Consider the following 12850-nt stretch of genomic DNA (forward strand, 5'->3'; position numbering starts at 1 on the left):
GTAATCCCTTCACCTTTTTATCTCCCCAATGCCCCTCCCATCGGTCAAAATGGTCTTTGTATCTAGGAACCTGTTTCTTTTCTGCGTGTTAACTTAGTTTTGAAGACATTGCTGGCCACACACTAGATAAAGACCCACACCACCTCCCCCAACGGAGGTTCCTTTGTTTAAGGTCTTCCTTGATTCTGATAACTGACCGTGTGGGCTCCTTGCGTTTTTCTCTTCCCATGTGTTAAATTCTCACTCTTACCTTGTGGATACACCATGAAAGAGTGAGCGAGCCTGCAAAACCTTACGCCCCCAGGAAAAACAGAAGCCCAGACTCATGATGTTTCTCTCTCTCTACCCTAGAACTTACTGTGTGTGCACCCTCTCACGGGACTTCTATGCTCTGGGGCCTGTTAAGCCATAAACTCGTTTTTCCTTCACGGGTTCTGACTCGTTACTGCAGTAAAGCATCTTGCACAAGAACCACAAATGTCCGTCCATTGGTTTACAAGGGGAAGATATCTGTGGGAAGCTCAATGGGTCCCTGGTGAAGTGCCCCCAGGGCATTTCTAGCTGATAGTACTACAATCCGTAGGCTGAGGCTGCCAGTAAACATTAATGTGTTGTGCTACAATTTTTGGAAGGCTACCAGGTCACAAGGCAATAGGAATTTTTCAGCTCTCCTATATTCTTACGGGACCACCCTTGTATACGTGGTCCATTGTTGACCAAAAGATCGTTACGAGGTACATGACTACACTATGAACAATTATACGCCACACAAATTCAACAACCTAGAAGACATAGACAAATCCCTAGAAATATACAACCTACCAAAACTGAACCACGAAAAAATAAAAAATCTAAATAGATCGATTACTATAAAAGGAGACTGAGGCAGCAATCAAAAACTGCCCAACAAAGTCTAGAAATAGATGGTTTCACTGGTAAATTCTACTAAACAGTTAAAGAAGAATTCATAGCAATCCTTCTCAAACTCTTCCAAAAAAAAAAAGGGGGGGCGGGGGGAGAGAATGGAACACTTCCACCAGCATTATTCTGATACAAAAATCAGGCAAGAACAATACAAGAAAATAAAATTACATGCCGATATCCCTAAGTGAACATTGATGCAAAATCCTCAGCAATATATTAGCAAACCAAATTCAACAATACACTGAAAGGGGCCAGACACCACTACAAAGTGACATTTATTAAAAGGGATAGGCCATGGATGTCAAAACATCCACAAATCAATCCATGTGACACACCACATTAACAAAATAAAGACTAAAACCATCGTAAAATCGTCTGAATAAGACACAGAAAAAGCACTTGACAAAACACAACATCTATTTATGACAAAAATCCTTGGCAAAATGGGTATAAAGGAATGTACGTCAACATAACGAAGGTCCTATAAGACAAGGCCACAGCTAACATTACACTCGGTGAAAAACTGAAAACCTAAATGGCATGGCCGACTACAGGAATAGTATTGCTTTACTTTTATATAACTGCAGGGCAGTGGGTTTATTTACATGAGTATCACCACAAACGCATGAGTAATGATGTACACTATGACATCATGACAGCTATGACATCACTACGTGAGGAGTTGTTCAGCTCCATTCTAATCTTGTGGGACCCCCAACAGACGGGTGGTCAGTGGCTAACTGAACTGTTGTTATGTGGCACATGACCGTATATAGAAAACTTCCCAAGACGCCACCAAAAATTTTGTTTTTAGAATAAATAATCTCAGTTTAGTTCCAGAATACAAAATTAATATACATAAACCAGTCCTGTTTCTATACACCGACCGTTTGAAAAGAACACAAATAAATGCAAAGATACTCTGTGTTCATGGACTGGAAGAATAAATATTGCTAAAATAGCCATACTACCCAAAGTGACCTACATTGTCGATGCAATCTATCAAAATCCCCATGGCACTTTTCACAGAAATAGAAAAAGCAATCCTGAAATTTGTATGAGACCTCAGAAGACAGAGGCATCACACTTCCTACTTTCAAACTGCATTTTAAAGCTGCAATAATCAAAACAGTATGGTTTGCGCATGAACACAGACACAGAGAGCAATGGAACAGCACGGAGAGACCAGAAATCAACGCTCTGCGCATATGGCCAGGTAATTTTTCAGCTAAGGAGCCGAAAATTCATAATAGGGGAAGGGTAGCCTCTTCGATCAATGATGCCGCGAACACTGGGCAGCCACATTTTAAAAAGAATGAAAAAATAAATAAAAAGAATGAGACTGGACTCCAATCTTACACCAGCGACAACAAACAACTGGAGATCCTAATATTTAAAACTCATAGGAGAGAAAAAAACAGGGAGCACATTCCCTGACATTGATCTCAGCAATCATCTTTCGGATTTGACACCAAAAGCAAAAACAAAACAAAAAAAAAACCCCAAAAAAACGAAACAAGTGAGACACTTATCAAACTAAAAAACATCTGCTCAGAAAAGGAGACCATAACCACATGGGAAAGGCAACCTACAGAATGGAAGGAAGTAATTTTGTTAACCACAAATCTGATAAAGGATTCATAACCAACATATGCAAGGAACTCAACTCGATAGGCAAAACAAACAAAAAAACAAACAAAAAAAACCAGACCCGGATTTAAATAGGGACAAGGACCAAGGACCTAAGCAGACACGTTTCCCCCCCCAAGACATAAGTATGGCCCCCAGGGACTTAAAAAAGTGGCTCCACATCATTGATCGAGAGGACAATTCAAGGGCACAATGAGGTACCATGTCACCCTTAGGATGTTTATTATCAGAAAGTCAGGAGATACATACTGACGAGTATGTAGAGAAAACCCTTGTACACAACGGGTGGGAATATACATGGGTACGAGGGCACGACCACTGTGGAAAACAACACGAAGATTCCTCAAGAGATTAAAATAGAACGACCGTATCATGCAGCAGACACCCTGGGCGGACAGCCACAGGACAGGGATCTCCAAGAGTTATCTATACACTACGTTCATATACACATTATTTACAATAGCCAAGGCATAGGAAAAGGAAGGAATTCATTGGGGGAGAAGATGAAACGGCTGAGGGCATTGTGTTAAGTGAAATAAGCCGGACAGAAGGGGGACAAACACAGCCTGGTATCACTTACGTATGAAATATATGTACATATATGTTTTAAAAAGTCAAGCCAATAAAAAAAAAAACACCTCATGGATCTATGCGGATGATAATATTGCTTCTTTATTGCTATGTAGTCTCTGATTACTTTTGACCCCTCTCATTCACTCCTACACAGATTTTTCTTTGAACCAATGGTCACGAAATGCTTATTTTCTGACATTCCAGCATCAAATATGACAATGGGGGAAAAATGTCCCTGTCAACTAGGAGCTCTTAGGTATATATTTTGGGAAAAGGAGGCAGAACACACCACCACGGGGAAAAAAGGAGAATCAAAATGGGGAAGTGTATGAGTGATAAGGATAGAAAGACAACATGGATGTGGGCAGACGAAGCCTCGGCCCCCCACTGCGTCAGCTCCTCACACTGATCCTGAAGTGACCCTCCTGAGACACTTATGATCTCAGTGCCCATCAACAAGGGTCTCATCCCAAATCGATCCATTCTGATGCTCACGGCACATCGGCCCTCTCTCCGCTAAGAGAATGGGGTGTGGGTGGGAATGTCGTTGAGTCTTACAAATGAATGAAGTGGTTCCCAGTGTTGGGCACACCCCCCACTGAAGGGAAATGTGATTTTTTAAGGGGGGCAATTCGAGAATGAGTTATTAACAGTGAATGTTTTGCATTTCTCATAGTTCTAGGGGCCTCATAGACAGTCTTTAAATACACATGGTGACATATTTATGCATCTCAGTTCTCAATGATGTGGTTTGAAACTTTATTTGCTATTTTGTCATATCACGTATTTTTTTTAAACAATTCCTTAGTGTTCCCTCAGTATGTCCACTGTCCTTTCATTCCTTTATTTTTCTCTTTCATGGATGCCATGTTCTTTGGAAGTTTGTTTAAGACCAAGTTCATGGCCTTTTAGGTTTCCTCCATGTGAATAAGAGTTCACTTTTTGAATAAGAAGAATTCTATGTCATGGGGGGGGGGGATCGGGATTTTAGAGATGCTTAGGTGGGGCGTGGCCAAAGAAAGGTTGGGTACCACTGACCTAGAGTCTTGATGAATGACGATAACCATGAGTCACTATTTTTTTCTTTACAAGGCTTTGGTTGAACCTATCCCTACTCCACATAGAACCAGCAGTGGTAATTTTTTTTTTAAAGGTGATCAAGTCAGAAGAAGAAGTCCTAAATGAATGGATGAAGAGGCAGAAGGAAAGCAAGAGGGAGGCCCATCACCTATTCACTGAAGTCCCCTTGCTGATTAGGGTCATTTTTAACCACTCCCTCCATCTCCATAACAAGTCTTCCTGCTCCTCTCGATGTCCCGAACCTGAGCAAGATGGGACAGGCTCACGTACAATCCCAACTCCTTGTCCTAAAAGTGTATGCTCTCCCATCTACCACTCATCAGTAGACGGGTCTTCACGGATGATCAATACTAAGACAGAAGCGGGTTCTTATAGACGAATAGAACTACCATCCCTTTGGGGAACACCCATCATCCTTAGACTACAGATACACAAAGGGAGAATTCTTAAACATTGGAGAGTTTGAAAATAGTAATATCACTTGTATTCTGGGGGCACGGGGTGGGTCTCACTGAAGTTAGCCACATCGGTTGTATGATTTTGTCCCTTCTCGTGATGGAAAACCATGAGCAGTGACTGTATTTTTGCAACAGAATGCCTTATTGGGTTACCATCGCACCTCTACTCTTATAAGGTAATTCTAAAAATAGAGGAGTGCCTGAAACAGAGAAGTGTTTTCTAGGGAGAGAATGCACGTAAAAAGAGCATGCTAGAAAATAGGTTCGGCCCTAGCCAGTTTGGCTCAGTGGATAGAGCGTCGGCCTGTGGATGGAAGGGTCCCGGGTTCGATTCCGGTCAAGAGTACATACTGTGATTGCAGGCTTCTCCCCGGCCCGGGCCCTGGTTGGGGCGCGTGCAGGAGGCAACCAATTGATGTGTTTCTCTCACATCGATATTTCTCTCTGTCTTTGCCTTTCTTCCACTCTCTCTAAAAATCAATGGGAAAATATCCTCGGGTGAGGATTAAAAAATATATATAGATATGTAAGTTGGAGGGAAAGTAAGAGAAAGAGAACACAACACGGTAGAAAACACCGAGGTGAAGCGTCTATGGGGGTGGTTCTTTGTATGATTCCTGAAACTCTAAATCTAGATTTCCAAACTAAAAAGTCAAAGAAATCAACACTGGCATAAGGTATACGTAGGAAGTTCATGAACTTGCAAGCAGCATCGTATTTTGAAAAGGGTAATGCATTTTACCTCTGACAACCAGGATGAGTCTTGGGACTAGAGGAAAAAGATGGGCTTATTGTTTGTTAGTTGGTTAATAAATCACCTATCACTATGGGGTCTATTTTCTCTAGGGCCATTTACTGTTTAAAAAGTGGGCTTAATATTTTTCACCTATCAGATTGGCTAATTATCGATAATACCCATTATGTCCACGTCCGTATGAAAATCAGCACGGCCATCGCACCACAGCTGTGTGCAGGCCTGGGAAAAATTTCAAGGGCAATTTCACAATATCTACCGAAATCAAAAGCATGCAGAACTAAGGGTCCAACAATGTCACATCTAGAAGTCTGTTCTAAGAGAATTAGGAGCACGAGCGCATTAATATAGATCTATAATTATATACATTACAACATTATATGCAGCGGCAAAAAACAAAGAAACACAGGTAACCGATGTGTCCCAAAGCAGAGAAATGGATGAACCCATTGTGATATGTACTACATCCAATAAAATGTCCATAGGGAAAGGAGATTTATCAGTTTGAGAATATGTCCACAATATACTTAAAAAACATAAAAGTGGCCAAACATAGACCATCACACAATGGCGTATTTGTGAAATAAACCCAACATAAACTTAGATAAGCCGAGAGCAGTTACTTGACCACTATGCCACAAATGGTTAACTACTGTCCACCCCTAGGAACTAGAAATAGAAGGTGGACAACGAATGACCACAGGCGACTTTAAATTGGGTAATAACCCATTCGTTCTTTTTTTTTTTTAACCCATTCATTCTTGGCTGCCCCATTTCAATGAACGAGGCGTAAAGCTGTTACTGAGATAAGTTGGGCGTTGGAGTTAGGTGTTCCCTCGAGATGGAGGAGTTTATGTTCCAGGAACAAGACAATGAAAACAGACAATAAACTCCGCCATCTCCATTCCACCCATGGAGGTGACACGGACAACCCATGAAAATGAAGGGCCATGGAGATTTGACCTTGAAATCACTTCGGTACCTTGTGGTGTTCATGTGGACCCCAAAGAAGACAATTCCAGGGATACCAAGGAACCGGTAATCTACAAGATGGTATCACCACGGTTCAAAATGCCAGGGCAATGGTCTTGGCTCTCCCTTAACATAACCGAAGTGGTGGTGGCACTCAGGTCTATGGGTGGGGCACTGGGGAAGAGTTGATCAAGGCCAACTCCTGGTCTCAAATGCAATGTAGAAGGCTCACTAAACAGGGAAAACAATCAATCGCTTATCGTGGGAACACAAATATTAAGGGGATCTCGTTTGGGCCACCTCTAAAAAAACCCCCACAAAACACAAAAAACAGTGGGCTCCAATTCAGAACAGAGAATACCAAAATGGCCCATGGGAGACAGGTAGCTTATGAGAAAGCCTGACTATCGTGGGGTGGGGGTGGGGGGTCACCAAGGTGGTGTCTATGGGTTACACAATCACATTTCCCACCCCCATCGCTCACTCCCATTTGTGAAGTAAAACACGGATTTTTCCACCCCCCACCCCCCAAAATGCAACAGGGTCAAGAAGACAATAGAAGAAATCACATGACATATATTCAGAGCACAGAGAAGCACGTCACAGTCCAGGCAATTACTTGCCAGCAAGCAGGTCAGTTCTAGGAAAGCCGTGCCCTTTTGAGAAACAGAGACGCAGCAAGCTTCTCAGAGGGGGAAACGAGACAGCATCTGGGCGATGCTGGGGATGGGATCACTTCAGAAGGTGCCTAGGGTCCTGTTGTCCACATGTCCACCACCTGGGAGAGGACAGAGGGAGATATCGCGAATGAAAACAAACAGGTTTATCTCATACTAGAGGCCCAGTGCATGGATTCGTGCACCATTGGAGTCCCTCAGCCTGGCCTGCGCCCTCTCGCAATTCGGGAACCCTCGGGGGATGTCGGAGAGCCGGATCCCAGCAGGCCAGGCCAAGGAACCCCAATGGTGCACGAATCTATGCACCGGGCCTCTAGTATGCATGTAAGATCTTTGGTCAATCTCTTCCCGCCCTCCCCTCTCCCCCCTGAGATTCATCAGTCTGTTCCATGTTTCCATGCCTGTGCGCTGAGCATCTGCCCCCCCCCAGTGGTCAGTACATGTTATAGCGACCTGTCGAACAGTGGCTTAGGCTTTTATATATATAGCTGACCATGCCTCCTACCACAGGGAGGTCATCTGGCAATCAGGATATTACTGCTAGTCCCTGGAAAACTACACCCAGGAGCTGATGCTAAGTATCTCCAAGCTACAAAACTTAGTTTGCTTCCATGCACAAAAATGATGAAACCATGGTTTTTTTTGCTCTTCACCCCCCCTTGACTATGACTTGAGTACCCACCTTCTGTTCCTGATTATTTTCAGGTCATCCAACCACAAATGCATTGCTGAAACTGCCATTTCCTGTGTTACTTCTTCATAATTTGTATTTCAATTTAGCATTAGACATAAAATGGCCCAGCTGGCATGCTTCAGTGGTTGGATGTCAACCCATGAACCAGATCACTGTTTGATTCCCGTCATGTCACATGCCTGAGTTTGCAGGCTCGATCCCCAGCAGAGGGCCTGCAGGAGGCAGCTGATCAATGATTCTCATCATTGATGTTTCTCTCTCTCTCTCTTCCTCTCCCTTCCTCCCTGAAATCAATAAAAAATAAAATTAAAAAATGATGATGAGACAGCCTGGCTGGTGTATGTGGCTCAGTGGTTGAGCTTCGCCCCATGAACCAGGAGGTGACAGTTCGATTCTCAGTCAGGGCACATGCCCAGTTTGTGGGCTCAATCCCCAGTAGGGGGCGTGCAGGAGACCTATTCATGTTTCTATCTCTCTGCCCTCTCCCTTTCTCTCTGATATCGGTAAAAAATATTTCTAAAGAATGATGATGTACCATTGTACCAAGGAAATATTAATAACATCCACTGCAAATTATATTTAACATTTCATGGAAAGCTTTCAAAAAAATCTAACCCCATTAGGGCAATACCCACATCCCTGCTTTCCTGAATGCCTCTTGTACAATTTCTGATGGTTTTCACTTGAAAAAAAAAAAAGTCTGTATTTTGATTTGTAGTCTTATTCAGTCTTCTTTACTAACTAGAACCCGGGGTTAGACTATAACCTCAACATAATCACAGAGGCCAGATAATAGGTTGGAGGAAAACACAAATGTAGTGTCAAATAACTCAGAAAAGAACCGAACCCAACACCAATACGCCCAAGAGGGTATCTCAACATGAGAATATTAAGTCTTAATGCTCTTACCTGCAGTCAAAATCTCTTTGGTCCTTGCTTATGGAAGATGCTTGTGAGACAAAAAAAAAAAAAAAAAGGAATGCTTCACAATATTTGAACAATCGTCATGCACTCATCAAACGAAAGGGTCAGAACCAACTCCCACCAAGGCGATATTCTGGAACATTCCTCCACGTCTGCCTACCCGCTAATACTAGCCATAGCTTAACTCATGCGCCGAGAAATAAAACTCAACTTCTGTCACTACGGCCCATACGAATTGCATCTAATGCCACTTCCTCGTCGATTTGCTTTCTGGTTATCTTTTTACAACCCCCTTTGACCTTTCCCCTCCCCCACCTGCCTGATACCCTTCCTTCTCTTCCTCGACCCATCCACCATTCATGGGTTTATCCCCAAACATCTTAACATCTGAATGAATTTAACATTGACTGAGCATACAGAGGTATGGTGAGGAGGTATAAGAGGCTTTTTATACCTTCTAGGGCAGTGGTCGGCAAACTCATTAGTCAACAGAGCCAAATACCAACAGTACTTCTTCAAAAGAGACTCGCCAAGGCCGAAAACCGACTTCTGCGCATGGGCCACAAAGTTTCAATTGCACTGTACGTGCGTGCCTGCACGTGGTATTTTGTGGAAGAGCCACACTCAAGGGGCCAAAGAGCTGTGGCTGGAGAGCCAGTTTGCCGATCACGGTTCTAGGGTATCTGATTGGCAAGCACTCTACAATTTGACAAGCCTATGCTTTACGGAATTCACGGACGCTTCTAGGTTTTAAACGACTGCAAACAAAACACTGGGTTTCCACATCACACTGGACATCACAGACACAGCACACCACCGATACTGATTCTTACCAGCATTTTCGAAGATCAAATCCACAGAACTGATCAATAAGAACTACAATTTGGATTGATCTAGAAATGTCAGCATCTAAGATGTCTCACTTCTTACACTGGGAACACCTCAGTTATAACTGTGGAAGATATGGGAAAATGTGATATATGCAGACACCAACATAAAACGCAAGGTCAAGTTCAGTCTTGGATCCTCCTCCTAGAAGTGCTCACATTATTAAATTTAAAAAAAAAACCATTTAAGAGAAAAACTATTCTTGTGATCTTGCTAAGGAGCGTTTTGATTTCTTTTTTGTTATTATCACAGTATTTTGAGAACCTCATGTCTTAATGTATTTTATAAATAAAAAACTAGCTGGTATGCCTCATTAGCCCATCCACTTCACATTCAACTTTATATGTGACTTTACTGTGTCTATTCTCAATGATGAAATTCTTATACCATCCATAAATCAATCTACTCATCAAACCACCTGTCAGACAACCTGAAACCATCCATGATGCTCACTCATGTAATTAGATCACCTGTGCACTGATTCTCATGTTCACCCATGAATACCCAGCCATCTAGCCATCAAACACATAAAAATCCATATGTAGACAAGATTCACGCATTCAACATCCTCTTCACACGCCACTAACCATCTCCACCTTCACTTCATATTGAACCTCTCAATCCGCACATTAATCCATGCCACCCATTGCTTTTCAAAACATTCATTCTTTAGCTTCGCACCCAATGGCCCCCCCGAGGTATAGTTTCATCCATTCTTACATCCACCCAATAGTGCATCCGTTTTCTAGCCTTGTAGCCAATCAGACTTTCCATAAAATTTTTCAGCCTGGCTATTGAGCTAACTTCAATGACCTTCTTGACATCTGACTGTAAAATTACATGGAATCTCCCACATCTCCCTTATGAGTTACAATATATATATTTTTATATCACCCTAAAAAGAGCTACCAAAAATCATGGAGGGAAAATAAAAGCATAGAGGAGCTCTGAATTAGTTTTAGGAATTGTCAAAACCTGATGGAGACAGTGTATCCCGTATCCCCCCAAAAGGTAATTTTTTAATTAGGCAAATTTTCAATAGCCAGTACCTTGAACACCTGGTTAAATCCCTCCCTTCTATTTCTGATCCCATAATCATCACACATTCAATCCACAACTAATTCCCTCGTATTTCACAGAACTGTTCCAAGCCCTATACTCCTATCTCTGCCAGCACTGAGGACATCACAGTAATCCTAGGTTTGTGATAAAAGCACCATAAATGCCACTTTGCTCCCTTCACTTCCTATGTCCCAGTGCACCACTATTTCCATTCATACCTTCAAACTTCACAATTATACTCATCAATTCTTTTTATGGCTGCACATGACAAGATGTCCTCTGAATTTACTGCAGATTAACTCCCTGGATACTAAATTCCTATGCATACAAGCTTTAGGTGTTACACTCGCACCATCACGATTTTGTGGGCTCAAGCCATCAAACACCTAAAATTACTGAAAATCTGAGAGCCGAGTTCATTGTACCTTGACTATATATTAAATTTATCTTTCCTGATTTGTCTATCCTCTCCGCCACCATGATTGCAGATAACTTGGTCTTTATTTTCTCATGCAATCATCCACTTCTGGGTTTTGTAAAGTATTACATCATTTACTATTTTTTAACATTTGGCATCTGTAGCCAACACCTCTTCCACTCCTACTCTATACAAGTCTTATGTCCTACCTCAATAACCTGCTCACAGTATTGGAGGAATTCCCCAAGTTTTACCAAGGCCAGAAAAAGGCACTGTGGTCAGCTATGCCAGGCCCTTTTTTTTAGCTGTTTGTGTGTAAGTAAATCACTTAATACCTCGTAACTCTTTGAATGTATTTTTTTGAGACTGATAACTACTTTTACTCCCCTCAGAAAGATATTATAAAGATATAAATCAAAGAGTGGCCACATTCATGAGCTAGGAATTCAATGTTGACAGCCCTAATCCTATTATTTGACATTTAGGTAGATAAAAGGTAAATAAAAACCAAATACTATTTGCTTTATTTACATCTAAATGGGATTAAAATTAATTTTATGCTACAAGCTATTTAAGTGAACCTCATAAATTTATCCTGTTAATTTTTTAACTGCATTATATTAACAAAATCCCTTTGGGACACTAATACCAAATCCAATATCCTATAGCTAATAATGGGGAAGCATTCATCCTATATATCCTTTTAAATTTATACTTTTGATAGTTGAAATTAATCATGAATAAATTTTACTCTTATTTAGAGGGAATAATGAAGATGCTATATGATTTTTTAAATGAAACCTTTCATAAGTGAAAGGCTGATACAGAACACAGTGTGATACAGGAATGACCTTATAATAAACGACAATGATGTATTCCTATGATATTCCTATAACCAATGGTGAAAGAATTAACCAGTCCAGTAAAGCATTTAAAACTACCACGGAGAATGGCCACCGGGATGCCATCTAGAGGTAGACATGTAGTTTTTACAGGGCCAATGGCCTGATTTCCTCCACAAAAATCAAGGAAAAAAAAAACCCAAGGACGTTTGCAAAGTCAAAGATAAATTAACACACAAAATGGAATGGAACGCTTGATTCACGGGCTGATTTGAACACATAACACAGTATATTATAGGTCAGTGATGGCGAACCTATGACACGTGTCAGAGGTGACACGCGAAGTCATTTTTTTGGTTGATTTTTCTTTGTTAAATGGCATTTAAATATATAAAATAAATATCAAAAATATAAATCTGTTTAACTATGGTTGCAAATATCAAAAAATTTCTCTATGTGACATGGCACCAGAGTTTAGTTAGGGTTTTTAAAATGCTGACATGCCGAGCTCAAAAGGTTCGCCATCACTGCTATAGGTGGTACTGGGATCATCTCTGTGATACTTGATATCACTAATTTCTACTTTTCAGCAGGTTGCTTGATGATTAAGCTTGAAAGATGGGCATCCCTAAAGAGTAATATATAATATACAAAACTAGGTCTTGGATGTTATTTCTTGGATGGGAGATGGGAAAATGTAAGTGCACGTGCAGATTCTATTTGGGATGTATTTTTGAAAATCCCATACATACTTTAAAAATACACTAATTTTGGAATTAATGACATGCCACCAGTATACACAAATGGCTTTTGTATAAAGTAAGAAAATAACTATATGAAATGGGCAACAATAAAATCTACAACAGCAGTATGCCAACGTATCAAATTGATTAAAAATTGAAAGACATACCTGTAGTTGTATAGGAAGTCTCAC

General features: G+C 41.2%; 1 long non-coding RNA gene across 1 annotated transcript; it reads right to left on the minus strand.

The window, feature by feature from the left end:
• Positions 1-6820: 6820 nt before the first annotated feature.
• On the minus strand, positions 6821-10335 carry LOC118653127. The gene is made up of 3 exons (XR_004966785.1): positions 9540-10335; positions 8692-8731; positions 6821-7189 (listed from the first exon to the last, which is right to left on the minus strand). It is a non-coding gene; the product is annotated as an uncharacterized LOC118653127 (long non-coding RNA).
• Between the last annotated feature and the right edge of the window lie 2515 nt (positions 10336-12850).

Source organism: Myotis myotis, unplaced genomic scaffold (assembly GCF_014108235.1).
Source record: "Myotis myotis isolate mMyoMyo1 unplaced genomic scaffold, mMyoMyo1.p scaffold_m19_p_38, whole genome shotgun sequence".
NCBI classification, from domain to species: Eukaryota; Metazoa; Chordata; class Mammalia; order Chiroptera; family Vespertilionidae; genus Myotis; species Myotis myotis.